The sequence below is a fragment of the Anolis carolinensis genome, unplaced genomic scaffold (genome assembly GCF_035594765.1).
Source record: "Anolis carolinensis isolate JA03-04 unplaced genomic scaffold, rAnoCar3.1.pri scaffold_14, whole genome shotgun sequence".
Lineage (NCBI taxonomy): Eukaryota > Metazoa > Chordata > Lepidosauria > Squamata > Dactyloidae > Anolis > Anolis carolinensis.
The window spans coordinates 11,291,575-11,307,086 of record NW_026943825.1 but is presented as its reverse complement, the minus strand read 5'-3'; the positions used below and the strand labels follow the sequence as shown (position 1 = coordinate 11,307,086).

General features: G+C 40.5%; 1 protein-coding gene across 2 annotated transcripts in view; it reads left to right on the top strand.

Moving 5' to 3' along the window:
* Positions 1 to 2,634: 2,634 nt before the first annotated feature.
* LOC100564551 (uncharacterized) overlaps positions 2,635 to 15,512 on the top strand; it is a 69,513-nt gene continuing 56,635 nt past the window's right edge. Inside the window, exon 1 of one of the 2 annotated variants that reach the window (XM_062964864.1) lies at positions 2,635 to 2,895. The gene's annotated coding sequence lies outside the window, so the exon portion shown is untranslated. The remainder of the gene's footprint in view (positions 2,896 to 15,512) is intronic. The other variant, XM_062964867.1, reaches the window with a different exon arrangement.

Below are 15,512 nucleotides of genomic sequence, written 5' to 3'. Positions count from 1 at the left end.
TACATTTATTATTTTTCTCTATTATTATTGGTATTATTAAATTTATTATTTTTCTCTGTTATTGTTGCTACTATTACATTTATTTTACTCTATTTTTATTATTATTATCATCATCATCATGCAGTCATGCCGGCCACATGACCTTGGAGGTGTCTACGGACAACGCCGGCTCTTCGGCTTAGAAATGGGGATGAGCACCAACCCCCAGAGTCAGACATGACTGGACTTAACGTCAGGGGAAACCTTTACCTTTTACTATTATTATTATTAATAATAATACTTTTATTATTTCACTCTGATATTATTATTATTATTATTATTGCATTTATTATTTTACTCTATTTATTATTACATGTATTATTTCACTGTATTTATTATTATTATTATTATTATTACATGTATTATTTTACTCTATTATTATTAAAAGGATACATAAGCACATTTACATTGAAGAAGATGAGAATAATGATTGGATCAGAGTTGGACAGTCTTCTCTTAAATTTGAGCTTTATGTAAATACAGTAGAGTCTCACTTATCCAACGTTCTGGATTATCCAACACATTTTTGTAGTCAATGTTTTCAATATATCATAATATTTTGGTGCTAAATTCATAAATACAGTAATTACAACATAGCATTAATGCGTATTGAACTACTATTTCTGTCAAATTTGTTGTCTAACATGATGTTTTGGTGCTGAATTTGTAAAATCATAACTTATTTTGTTGTTTAATAGGCTTTTTCTTAATCTCTCCTTATTATCCAACATATTCACTTATCCAACATTCTAGGAGCCCCCAGATGGCGTAGTGGACTAAGTGACTTGAAGGTTGGGTTGCTGACCTGAAAACTGCCAGGTTCGAATCCCACCTGGGGAGAGTGTGGATGAGCTCCCTCTATCAGCTCCAGCTCCATGAGAGAAGCCTCCCACAAGGATGGTAAAAACATCAAAAACATCCGGGCGTCCCCTGGGCAACGTCCTTGCAGACGGCCAATTCTCTCACTCCAGAAGCAACTCCGGTTGCTCCTGACATGAAAAAAAAAATAAAATCCAACATTCTGCCGGCCCGTTTATGTTGGATAAGTGAGACTCTACTGTATTCAAAAACATTTAACCTACTGATGCCTCAATTAATGTAATTTTATTGGTATCTGTTTTTAGTTCTGAAATTTACCACCCTCGGCTTATACTTGAGTCAATGTTTTCCCAGTTTTTTTGTGGTAAAATTAGGTGCCTCGGCTTATATTTGGGTCGGCTTATACTTGAGTATATACGGTATATATACTTATATATGCAGTGCCTTCTATAAAAATACAAAATATAGATGGCACTTATATGTCTCCCATTTCAGGGCATTTAAGGAGTTTGCTGGCTTGTGGGAGAGACCACAAGAGCTATCTAGTCCAATCTCATTCTGCTAGGAAGGAAGACACAATCAAAACCCTCCTGACAGATGACCGTCCAGCCTCTGCTTAAAAACTTCCAGAGAAGGAAACTCTACCAGACTCCAAGGCAGTATATTCCACTGTCTAACAGCCCTTACCTGTTGAAGTTTTTCCTAATATTTACGTGGAATCTCTTTTCCTGCAATTTGAATCTATTCCTCATATCCTGGTCTCCAAAGCAGCAGAAACCAAGCCTTTGCTCTCCTCAATGTGACCTCCTTTCCGATATTTAAACATGGCTCTCACATCCCCTTCTCTTAATCTCCTTTTTCTCCAAGCTAAACATCCCCAGCTCCCTAAGCCACTCCTCATAGGGTCCATTTGTGCCATTGCGAATGCCTTCTCCCCCAAGGGCATAAGAAAGATCCTCTTACCACTGTAATATAGTGAATGATTCCCTTGAATTTCATCGTAATAGAAAATGCCAAAGGTGCTCCTTCCTGCAAAACAAAATCAGAGGAAAAGCATTAGCAATGCGTTAATGGCTTGCAATCGATGGCAGCTCCCATGTCCAGAGAGCTGAGCATCCGACGAGGATTTGGACACTTTTAAAGGCGTTCTCCAAACATCCTGTTTTAATGCAAGCAAGTACTCAAGAATGTATATTCAAAGAGGAAAGCAAGGCCAGCGTCTCTGAAAGCGGAAGAAAAATCCAAACAAACTCAAAAGAAGTGAATGGTCTTGAGCTGCGTCTGAAATTGAAAAGGGTTTTTTTGCCAGAGAGATTCATCCAAAGCCAAACCAAGGGTTGGAAATACAGTAGAGTCTTAATTATCCAACACTCGCTTATCCAACATTCTGGATTATCCAACGTATTTTTGTAGTCAATGTTTTCAATATATCGTGATATTTTGGTGCTAAATTCGTAAATATAGTAATTACAACATAACATTACTGTGTATTGAACTACTTTTTCTATCAAATTTGTTGTATAACATGATGTTTTGGTGCTTAATTTGTAAAATCATAATCTAATTTGATTTTCATAGGCTTTTCCTTAATCCCTCCTTATTATCCAACATATTCGCTTATCCAACGTTCTGCTGGCCCGTTTATGTTGGATAAGGGAGACTCTACTGTAGCAGATTCAGAGAATCATACTAGTTTGGGCAGGAAGCGTTGAATCTATTGTCTTCAGCTGAGTTTGTTATTTCTTTTAAAGGTGCCAGATGGGAAGAAAATCAGCTCATTTTAAAATGTGGAGTAGAATTCTGCAGATACCCTGGGTGCTAAAAAAAAAAAAGTCAGAGAGCAGATCAAGCCCAGGCTTTTCCTAGAAGCCAAGATGACTAAACTGAGGCCTTTGTACTTTGGCAGAACCATGAGATGACACGATTCACTAGAAAAGATAATACTGCTTGAAAATGAAGAAGGCAGCAGGAAAAGAGGAAGAGAGCATTGCAGATGGATAAGAACCATCATGAAACCCTGATTTTTCAAGAACTAAGGTAAGAGTGAATTGGAGGTCTCTCATTCATGTGATTCACCATTAACTGAAATCATCTTCATGGCAGTTAACTACAAACACTGGTGGAACAAGGAGTTAACCAGCCCAGTCTGCTGTGGCAGAGAGTTCCACAGTCACTGCGAAGGCCACAAAATATTGTATTCTGTTCATAGGATGCCACTATAGTCCTAAGCCTTTCTTGAGAGCCAACATGGCATAGTCAACTAGGATACCAGGAGACCAGGGTCCAAATCTCTGTTCAGCTGTGGAAACCTGGGTGATTTGGGGCAAGTTATACTCTCTCAGCCTCAAAGGAAGGCAAGTGCAACCTCTTTTTGGGATAAATATTGCCAAGAAAACACCAAGAGAAGTTTGCCATGAGTTGGAGTTGCCTTAAAGACATGCAAAAATAGCAAAGCCAAGAACTGGACACATTAGATAAGCCGCTCTGAGTCCCTCCGGGGAGATGGGGCGGGGTATAAAAATAAAGTTATTATTATTAAAGTTATTATTAGATGCATCTAGTAAAGTTAAAGGTTTCCCCTGACGTTAAGTCCAGTCGTGACCGACTCTGGGGGTTGGTGCTCCAAGGTCATGTGGCCGGCATGACTGCATGGAGCGCCGTTACCTTCCTGCCGGAGCGGTACCTATTGATCTACTCACATTTACATGTTTTCGAACTGCTAGGTTGGCAGGAGCTGGAGCTAACAGCAGGCGCTCAAGCCACTCCCGGGATTTGAACCTGGGACCTTTCGGTCTGCAAGTTCAGCGGCTCAGCGCTTTAATGCACTTCGCCACCGGGGCTCCTTTAGATGCATCTATATCATAGAATTAATGTAGCTTGATACCACTTTAAGTCCCATGGCTCAAAGGTATGGAATCACAGGTGTTGTAGCTTTCCAAGTTACATAACCTTCTCTGCCAAAGAGCTCTGGGGCTTCACCAAACTACAACTCCCAGGATTCCATAGAATTGAGCCATAGAATCATAGAATCACAGAGTTCGAAGAGACCTCATGGACCATCCAGTCCAAACCCCTGCCAAGAAGCAGGAAAATCGCATTCGAAGCACCCACCCAGGCTTTGTTTCAAAGCCTCCACCACACTCCAGGGCAGAGTGTTCCACTGCTGAACAGCTCTCATAGTTAGGAAGTTCTTCCTAATGTTCAGGTGGAATCTCCTTTTCTGTCATTTGAAGCCATTGTTCCGCATCCTAGTCTCCAGGGCAGCAGGAAACAAGCTTGCTCCCTCCTCCCTATGACATCTTGATTCATGGCCCTCATCATGTCTTCCTCAGCCTTCTCTTCTGCAGGCTAAATATGCCCAGCTCTTTAAGCCGCTCCTCATAGGGCTTGTTCTCCAGACCCTTGATCCTTTGAGTTGCCCTCCTCTGGACACATTCCAGCTTGTCAACATCTCCCTTCAGTTGTGGTGCCCAGAATTTTACACAATATTCCAGGTGTGATCTGACCAAGAATACTATGTCCAATTCCGGGCACCACAATTTAAGGGAGATATTGACAAGCTGGAATGTGTCCAGAGGAGAGCGACTAAAACGAAGTTCCGCATCCTAGTCTACTTTGAGTCCAACTGCATTAAGGGACTTTTCAATACAAGAATAAAACCAAACTCAGAAAAAAAACCCAGAACATTAAGCTTTAAAAGAGAGGTTATTTGAAATGTGATTTTAGTTGTTAAAATATTTCTACTGTCTTGTATACTTATAGAGATCAGGGCAAGCTACAATCATATATATCATCAAATTATATATACAGTAGAGTCTCACTTATCCAAGCTAAACGGGCCGGCAGAAGCTTGGATAAGTGAATATCTTGGATAATAAGGAGGGATTAAGGAAAAGCCTATTAAACATCAAATTAGGTTATGATTTTACAAATTAAGCACCAAAACTTCATGTTATACAACAAATTTGACAGAAAAAGTAGTTCAATACACAGTAATGTTATGTTGTAATTACTGTATTTACGAATTTAGCACCAAAATATCACGATATATTGGAAACATTGACTACAAAAATGGCTTGGATTATCCAGAGGCTTGGATAAGCGAATGTTGGATAAGTGAGACTCTACTGTATACAGTAGACTCTCACTTTTTGTGTGTGTCAGGAGCAACCGGAGTTGCTTCTGGAGTGAGAGAATTGGCCGTCTGCAAGGATGTTGCCCTGGGGACGCCCAGATGTTTTGATGTTTTATCATCCTTGTGGGAGGCTTCTCTCATGTCCCCGCATGGAGCTGGAGCTGGAGCTGATAGAGGGAGCTCATCCACGCTCTCCCGGGTGGGATTTGAACCTGGCAGCTTTCAGGTCAGCAACCCAACCTTCAAGTCACGAGGTTTTTATCATACATACAGTTAGCAAAGAGGATGAAGAGAGAAAGATATGGCCAGTGGTTTGTGTAGATATTTAATTTGATTATACAGTAGAGTCTCACTTATCCAAGCTAAACGGGCCGGCAGAACCTTGGTTAAGCGAATATCTTGGATAATAAAGAGGGATTAAGGAAAAGCCTATTAAACATCAAATTCGGCTATGATTTTACAAATTGTTATACAACAAATTTGACAGAAAAAGTAGTACAATACGCAGTAATGTTATGTTGCAATTACTGTACGAATTTAGCACCAAAATATCATGATATATTGAAAACATTGACTACAAAAATGCCTTGGATAATCCAGAACCTTGGATAAGCGAGTCTTGGATAAGTGAGACTCTACTGTATAATCAAATTAAATGTCTACACAAACAACTGGCCATATCTTTCTCTCTTCATCCTCTTTGCTAGCTGTATGTATGACCTTTGCAACATGCAGTTTGTAGGTGTGTGAATACAGATGGGACAATAAGGAAGAGTACCGTGTTTCCCTGAAAATAAGACAGTGTCTTATATTAATTTTTGATCCCAAAGATGCTCTAGGTCTTATTTTCAGGGGATGTCTTATTTTTCCATGAAGAAGATTGCACATTTATTGTATACTGTACAGTAGTTGTCATCACAAACCAGCATAACCAGACAAACTGTGAATCCTATCAATTTCTTGTTACTACTATTATTTCCATGTACAACACTCTGTGATACGCACATTTACCAATCCTGCATGCTCTGGTGTTCTGTTTGGCGGGCATGCTTCCAAACAAAAACTTTGCTAGGTCTTACTTTCGGGGAGGCCTTATATTTAGCAATTCAGCAAAACCTCTACTAGGTCTGGGGATGTCTTATTTTAGGGGAAACAGAGTAGGATGAACAGAGGTCACAAACCTAATTGACCATTTAAACTAGGGAAGCCCTTGTGAAGTTCTTTGTTAGACCTTGTGCTGGGTTTCTACTTGTTACTGTTGTAACTGGTTTTCATTTTCTGTTTTTCAGTCTTTGGCATACTATGAGTTTCAAATTATATCTCTTTTAAAAACTGTAAGCTAACCTGCGTCTTAAACTGGCAATAAGACATTACTATTGCTAAAAATAATGATTGTTACTACCAGATGTTATGGGCTGGAGTTCCGTCAAAATCTCAGAACCGTCCAAGAATCTGCTACGAACTTTAGATAATCGTGACCTTGTGCATCCGTCTGATGTCAGTTTCGTCCAGATGTTTTGTCCATTTGGAATGGCTAAATTCCCTTTGGAGTTTATTTTTCCCCCAAAAGGTCTCAAATCTCCGTTTGTAACTCTCAACGTTTCATCATCTTTTCCTTCCCTTTGCTTTTGATTCTGCTGTCTCTCGGGTTTGGTCACATCTAGACTTTGCGCTTTCTATTCCTCAACCACAGTTACATCTCTGACATGTTCTGCTTTTAATTTGAACTTTAAAATCCATCGTGTTGTCCAAGGCTTTCATGGCCAGTATCACTGGGTTGCTGAGTTTTCCGGACTGTATGGCCATGTTAAAGTCCATCCTTATATCCTTTTGGGTGGCCAGCTTACTTTCTCTGTAGGACTGATATCTTACTAGACCAAAGGTAACCAAATGCAAAAAGATAAAGGACAAACAGGACTCCCCAGATCTTTGCTTGATGGTTCTAAAGGGCAGCAGCACTGGAAGAAATGTACATCACATTAGAAATCATTGTGACTTACCTCTTATGCTCTGAATAGTCCCAGCCAGCAGCAGGAAGAGAAATGCACCCATCTTTCTTACGGCACTTCTCTTAACTGCCTTCTCTCAGAGGGTCACGTTCCTTAGAGGAACAAGCAAACAATGTTATGAATATTACAGGAAATGACACAATTCCAAGGAGTGGACGGAATTGCCGTCCCTTGTTGTTTAGAGAGAGCAAAAGATAATATTTCTCCAGGTATGTTCTCAGCTTGTTCAAGAAAGAAAAGCTCAGCTCATTCATTTTATTTCTTAGGTCAAGGAAACTAGTGTTACTTCACAGGGTGGCCTCTTCACAATATTGGCTTCTCAGGCAAGATTACTGTTATTACGAGGGTTGTATGAAAAGTAATGCCTCCACCTTCGTGACTTGGGTTTGGATGGGAATATTTTAATAAATCAAACACAGAAATAATCCTTAGAATGTGCTCTTTAACAACCACTATTCACTTTTCCTCATAATCATCAGACAATTGGATACTTTTCTGCCAACAATGAACAAGTTTTCTGAAGCCGTCATGGAAGGAGTCGACACTCTGTTTCCGCAACCAGCGTCTCACAGGACCAATGTGCGCAGATCTTCCGATAGCCAAGCAAAGCAATAATGTGACCCACACATTCTTGTGAAATGCCAATTATGCTTGAAATTTCTCTCTGAGTGATAAAACAATCGTCCTGAGTCAATCTGTCAACCTTTTGCTTGTGAAACTTGGTGGTTGCTGTCACAGGATGTCTGACTCTTTGTTGGTCATGCAAGTCAGATGCAACTGGAATTGTATAACTCATAACATAATAATTTTTTTTACTAATGTCTTGATAATGTTCTCAAATGCTACTGTAATTTTTTTTTGTTTGGTTTCATCTACCTTACGTGTCAAGACAGAGTAAAACCTGAAACTGCAACAGGTGTATAGGTATACTTATGTGAAGTGTTGCCAGATTATACATTTATGTTATGAGTTATACAATTCCAGTTGCATAATAATATAATTATTGGATACTTAATTTAGAATATACGTTGCTTGTTTGGAACAAATTCTGCAAATAGATTAACATTAGTTGTTGGATATACAACAGGGACAGGGTTATGGTTTATCACTGACTTCATTTAAATCCAGTTCAGACTTAAGTAGGTACGTCACCACAATCCCTTTCTTATACAAGTTGGATACGAGTTGGTGTTACAGATTGGATATATAAAAGACTAGCTTTGCCCAGCCACGCGTTGCTCTTTATTTACTGTCCTGATTTTAGAGATTATATTGCTCTGTATTATTATATCACAGTAATTATTACATATTATATTTATAATCTTATATTATCTGCTTAGAACTGGATTATATAAAATGCACACTGAAGTGGATTATATGGCAGTGTGGAGTCAAGATAATGCAGTGCAAAGCAGATAATATAAGATTATAAATGGGTTATATAGCTGTGTGGAAGGGCCTTGAGTCTACACTGCCATATACTGTAATCCAGTTCAAATCTGATAATTTGTATTTTATAGGCAGTGTGAAAGAGGCCTAAGTTAGGCCTAACTCTACCTGTCCCCTGGACTGAGTGGGTTGCTAGGAGACCAAGTGGGCGGAGCTTAGACTTCTAACTGGCAGCAATTGGATAAAAACAATTATTCCTCTCCCTCTAATTAGGACTTTATTTTCTTTTCTTTTTGTTGTATGAACGTAGAGGCATGGATGGAGGGTTGTGCTGCCAAGTTTAGTGTTTCTGGGATGTTTAGTTTTGTTGTTTTGTCCTAGGCTGAAATTTCATTACCCTTTTATATATATAGATTGCATCACTACAGAAATATAGAACTCATAAATTAGTTACTTTAAACTATATCATCATCATCATCATCATTTAATTACTTATTAATCGCCCTCCATCCACGATGCTCTAGGCGATTTACAAGATAAAATTGTAAAGGATAAAAATACATACATACAAATATTGATTAAAAAATTAAAATAGATTAAAAGCTCTAGTAAAGAGCCAGGTCTTGAGTGCGAGGGTAAAAGGCCCCAACTCACGCATGGCTCTCATCTAGGGCGGCAAGGCATTCCATAAGGCAGGGGCAGAAACAGAAAAAGCTCTGCGCCTGGTCCTCTCCAAGTGCACTTCTCTAGGACCCGGTACATAGAGTAAGTCTCGTTGGGATGGTCGTTGTGACCTCCGATGATGGGAGAAGGAGAGACGGTCCCTAAGATACGATGGGCCCTGGCCGTAAAGAGTTTTAAAGGTCAGAACTAGCATCTTATATAGACCATGGTAATCCGTTGGAAGCCAATGCAGATGCTACAGCACTGGTGTTATATGGCATTTCATGGGTGTTCTTGTGAGTAGCCTGGCTGCCGCATTCTGAACAATACGGAGCTTTCGGGTCGTGGACATCGGAAGCCCAACATACAGGGCGTTGCAATAGTCCAGCCTAGACGTGACCGTGGCATGGATGACTGTTGCCAGAGCCTCATCAGAGAGATAGGATGCCAGTTGCCTCGCTTGTCGTAGATGGAATTATATACCATACTTTTCCTTTTTCCGTTTAACTATGGATTATAGACATCTGTGCATTCAATTTCGCCCACATCTATGGCAGGCATCCTCAGAGGTTGTGAGGTATGGAGAAACTAAACAAGGACATACAACAACCCTGTGATCCCGGCCATGAAACACATTCGACAACACATCGTGTTTAAAATTGTTTCACATTGTATTACAAGCCTCCCTACTTCATTTTAATTTAATTTGTTGTGACCTACATTATAAGGTGAGAGTAAGGCTGAGCAATGAAATAGATGAAGAACCCAATGGAGATGGAGAAGAGAGCTAGGGAGGAAGTCTAGTGCCTCCCTTATTGTCAAAACACACATCCCACCCACCCCTTCCCCAACAGCCTTTTAGAAACAGGCACTCACACGTCTGGAGGATCTTAAACCAAAAACCTCCATCCAGGTCCAAGAAAATGAGTAAATCAAAAGCAGGATATTGTCCTGGGATGGCAAAGAGGAGGAGGGAGCATATAAACCATGCCTGTTGCCAGGGTGACACATGCCCTCCATATATAGAATCATAGGATTCTAGAGTTGGAAGAGACTCCAAAGGCCATCTAGATCAGGGGTCCTCAAACTTTTAAAGCAGAGGGTCGGTCTACAATCCTTCAGACTGTTGAGGGGCCAAATTATCATTTGGGGGGGGGGGGGGAATGAACAAATTCCTATGCACACTGCACATATCTTATTTGTAGTGCAAAACAACAACAATAACAATGAAAGAACAATACAATATTTAAAAATGAAAATAATTTTAACCAACATAAACCTATCAGGATTTCAATAGGAAGTGTGGGCCTGCTTCTGGCCAATGAGATAGTCAGGTTAATTAGGACTGTTGTTGTTGTGAGTCTTCAGGTCATTTCAGACTTTGGGCGAGCTTAAGTCCAAAATTATTTATGTATTCATTTACTACATTTATTTACTACATTTATATCCCACGCTTCTCACCCCGAAGGGAACTCAGAGCAGCTGTATGTACATACAGTATATTATATTATTATCATAGCACAATATTAGCATTATATATTACTATATTGAACTATACCACTATACTGTAATAATATATGTAATATATAACATATAATTAATATATGGTATTATTATTAGTATTATCTATATATATATAAGAGTGATGGCATCAGGGCAGCGGACAAAACAACAAAACTACAGGCCCCCCAACCTCGAAATTTGACAACACAACCCATCATCCACAGCACTAGGTTGATACAACAAAAAGAAAAGAAAAATAAAGTCCTAATTGGAGGGAGAGGAATAATTGTTTTTATCCAATTGCTGCCAGTTAGAAGTCTAAGCTCCACCCACTTGGTCTCCTAGCAACCGATTCAGCCCAGGGGACAGGCAGAGTTAGGCTTCACTTAGGCCACTTCCACAGATTATCTAAAGCCCCAGCTTCTGCCAACCCAGAAGTTCGAAAACATGTAAATGAGAGTAGATGAATAGGTACTGCTCCAGCAAGAAGGTAACGGCGCTCCATGCAGTCATGACGGCCACATGACCTTGGAGGTGTCTATGGACAACGCCGGCTCTTCGGCTTAGAAATGGAGATGAGCCCCAACCCCAGAGTCAGACACGACTGGACTTAATGTCAGGGGAAAACCTTTACCCTGTACCTTAAGTACCACCAATACCTCAATACTTTATTTCCCATACCACCAGACTTCACCACAGCAACGCGTGGCCGGGCACAGCAAGTATTGTATAAAATGATAATATTATTATCAATATCCAACATATTCGCTTATCCAACATTCTGCCGGCCCGTTTATGTTGGATAAGTGAGACTCTACTCTATTTCTGTTTTATTGACTATTCTAAAGCCTTTGGTTGTGTGGATCATAATAAATTGTGACAAGTACTTGGTGATCTGGGGATACCAAGTCACCTTGTCTGTCTCCTGAGGAATCTTACTCTACTCCCAACTCAAGAACGGGAAACGTAATGTTGGTGGGCAGGAAAAGAGACTGAAAGATGGGCTCAAAGCCAGCCTTAAAAACTGTGGCATAGACACTGAGAACTGGGAAGCCCTGGCCCTTGAGTGCTCTAACTGGAGGCCAGCTGTGACCAGCAGTGCTGCAGAGTTCAAAGAGGCATGAATGGAGGGCAAAAGGGAGAAACGTGCCAAGAGGAAGGTGCAACAAGCCAACCCTGACCGGGACCGCCTTCCATCTGGAAACCGATGTCCTCACTGAGGGAGAACATGTAGATCAAGAATAGGTCTCTTCAGCCACCAACGGACACACCCCCAAGACACCAGAAACGGAGGACCATCATCCTCGAACTACGAGGGGTCGCCTAAGTAAGTAGTGTACAACAGCCAAGTAGCAACAGTAAGAACAGACCATGAAATAACAAACTGGTTCAAGATTAGGAAAGGAGTACGGCAGGCCTGTATATTCTCTCCCTCCCTGTTCAACTTGTATGCAGAAGACATCATGCAATGTGCGGGGCTGCATGAATCCAAGGCTCAAGTTAAAATTGCCGGAAGAAACATTAACAACCTTAGATATGCAGATGATATCACTCTGATGGCTGAAAGTGAGGAGGAGCTAAAGAGCCTTATCACCAAGGGGAAAGAAAGAAGAAAGGGCAAAAGCTGGGTTGTAGTTAAACATAAAAAAATTTGAAGATTTTGGTAACCAGACTGATTGATAACTGGCAAATGGAGAAAACATGGAGGCAGTTACAGACTTTGTATTTCTAGGTGCAAAGATTCCTACAGCCAGGAAACCCTCCTTCTTGGGAGGAGAGCAAGGACCAACCTCAATGATAAAATAGTGAAGAGCAGAGACATCACGTTGGCAATGAAGGTCCCATAGCGAAAGCAATGGTATTCCCCATAGTAACCTATGGATGCGAGAGCTGGACCATAAGGAAGGCTGAGCGAAGGAAGAAAGCTTTTGAACTTTGGTGCTGAGAGTGCCTTGGACCTTGGCAAGAAGATCCAACCAGTCCATCCTCCAGGAAATAATGCCCAATGGCTGCTCACTGGAGGGAAGGATACTAGAGGCAAAGCTGAAGTATTTTGGCCACATCCTGAGAAGACAGAAAAGTTTGGAGAAGATCGTGATGCTGGGGAAAATGGAAGGAAAAAGGAAGAGAGCAAGGGCAAGATGGATGGATGGTATCCTTGAAGTGACTGGCTTGATCTTGAAGGAGCTGGGGGTGACCACGGCCAACAGGGAGCTCTGGTGTTGGCTGGTCCAGAAGGTCACGAAGAGTCGGAAGTGACCGAACAAATAATAAAAAAAGCTTTATTTCAGATGAGGTCTGACCAAAGTAGAAGAGAGTGGGATTATGACTTCCCTCCATTTATACACTACTAGCTATGCCTGGCCACGCGTTGCTGTGGCTATGATTTTATTTTTCTTTTCTTTTTGTTGTATGAACATAGAGGCGTGGATGAGAGGTTGTGCTGTCAATTTTCGAGGTTGTGGGGCGTTTAGTTTAGTTGTTTTGTCCGGTGTCGTGATTCCATTACCCTTTTATATATATATAGATAGCTATGCCTGGCCACGCGTTGCTGTGGCTAGGACTTAATTTTTCTTTTCTTTTTGTTGTATGAACATAGAGGTGTGGATGAGAGGTTGTGTTGTCAATTTTCGAGGTTGTGGGGCGTTTAGTTTAGTTGTTTTGTCCGGTGCCGTGATTCCATTACCCTTTTATATAGATAGATAGATAGATAGATAGATAGATAGATAGATAGATAGATAGATAGCTATGCCTTGCCACGCGTTGCTGTGGCTAGGACTTAATTTTTCTTTTCTTTTTGTTGTATGAACATAGAGGCATGGATGAGAGGTTGTGCTGTCAATTTTCGAGGTTGTGGGGCGTTTAGTTTAGTTGTTTTGGCCAGTGCCGTGATTCCATTACCCTTTTATATATATAGATTCTCCTTTTGATGCAGCCTAGAATTACATCAGCTTTTTATGCTGCTGCATCACACTGTTGACTCATGTTCAACTTGTAGTCTACTAAGACTCCTAGATCCCTTTCACGTGGAGTGTTTTCCAGCCAGGAATCGGCACTGCTGCACTTCATTAATATTGCCTAAGTATACCTTACATTTCTCCCTGGTGAGATTACAACAATCACTTTTGCCATCTTTGAAGTCGCTTGGCCAGTTTTAACCTGTGAAACATTGGAAGCAAGGGACTGTATGTGATATTTCTAGATGATGGAGAGTTCAGACCAAAACCAGGAACACCTGCCAGTGAAGAAGGATCTGAGCTGATTAGAGGAAGTTAAATTCATTTCTCTCCCCCCCCCCCCCCCCAACATACACATATACAGCCACAAAGGAAATGAAGTAAGCAGCCAATAAACAGAATACACACTTCCTTCACGGCTGGAGAAGAAATCAGACCAAGGAGGGTATTTGTACGGGCCACGGAAATGCAGCATTCCTGTAGGCTATTTATATATGTCTTTTCCTCCAAAGAGCCAGAGGTTGAATCATTTGGGATTATTGGATGCTGAAGTGGGAAGCAGCGTTCTTTTTCTCCCCCCATCCATCCCCTATTTTATAGGAAAATGCTATTGAGTTCCATGTTTTTGGTCTTCCAACAATCACAAACCAATGTGTTGTTGAAGGCTTTCATGGCCAGAATCACTGGGCTGCTGTGAGTTTTCCAAGCTGACTGGCCATGTTCCAGAAGCATTCTCTCCTGATGTTTCTCCCACATCTATGGCAGGCATCCTCAGAGGTTGTGAGGTGTGTTGGAAACTAGGCAAGCGGGGTTTGTGTATCTGTGGAATGTCCAGCGTTGGAGAAAGAACTCTTGTCTGTTTGAGGCAAGTGTGAATGTTGCCATTGGCCAGCTTGATTAGCACTGAATGGCCTTGCAGCTTCAAAGCCTGGCTGCTTCTTGCCTGGGAGGGAATCATTTGTTGGAAGGTGTTAGCTGGCCCTGATTGTTTCCTGTCTTGAATTGCCCTGTTTTCTGAGTGTTGTTTTTTATTTACTGTCCTTCCCCAGGCAGGAAGCAGGCAGGCTTTGAAGCTGCAAGGCTATTTAATGCTAATCAAGGTGGGTAATTGCAACATTCACACTTGCCTCGAACAAACAAGTCCTTTCTTCCACCCTAGACATCATCCCACAATATATGTATATACAGTCCACTTGTCTCATTTCCAACAGACCTCACAACCTCTGAGGATGCCTCCCATAGATGTGGGAGAAACGTCAGGAGATAATGCTTCTGGAATATGGCCATACAGCCCGGAAAACTCACAGCTACCCAGTGATTCCGGCCATGAAAGCCTTTGACAACACAATGTGTGTTATTTAGTTATCAAAAGTATTTGTTAATTACTTCTCTGCCCTTTCCAAGGCAATACACACGGAGGCCTCTTCTACACTGCCATATATCTTATATACTCGAGTATAAGCCGACTCGAATATAAGCCGTGGCACCTAATTTTACTACAAAAAAACCTGGGAAAATATTTACTCAAGTATAAGCCGAGAGTGATAAATTTCAGAAATAAAAATAGATACCAATAAAATTATATTCATTGAGGCATCATTAGGTTAAATGTTTTTGAATATTTACATAAAGTTCAAATTTAAGAGAAGACTGTCCAACTCTGATAAAATAAATACAGGAAAATAATACATATAATAATAAATAGAGTAAAATAATAAATGTTATAATAATAATAAGATCAGAGTGAAATAATAAATGTATTAATAATAATAAAAAAGAGTAAAATAAATATAATAGTAGCAACAATAATAGAGAAAAATAATACAATAGAGTCTCACTTATCCAACGTAAACGGGCCGGCAGAATGTTGGATAAGCAAATATGTTGGATAATAAGGAGAGTTTAAGGAAAAGCCTATTAAACATCAAATTAGGTTATGATTTTATAAATTAAGCATCAAAACATCATGTTTAACAACAAATTTGATAGAAAAAGTAG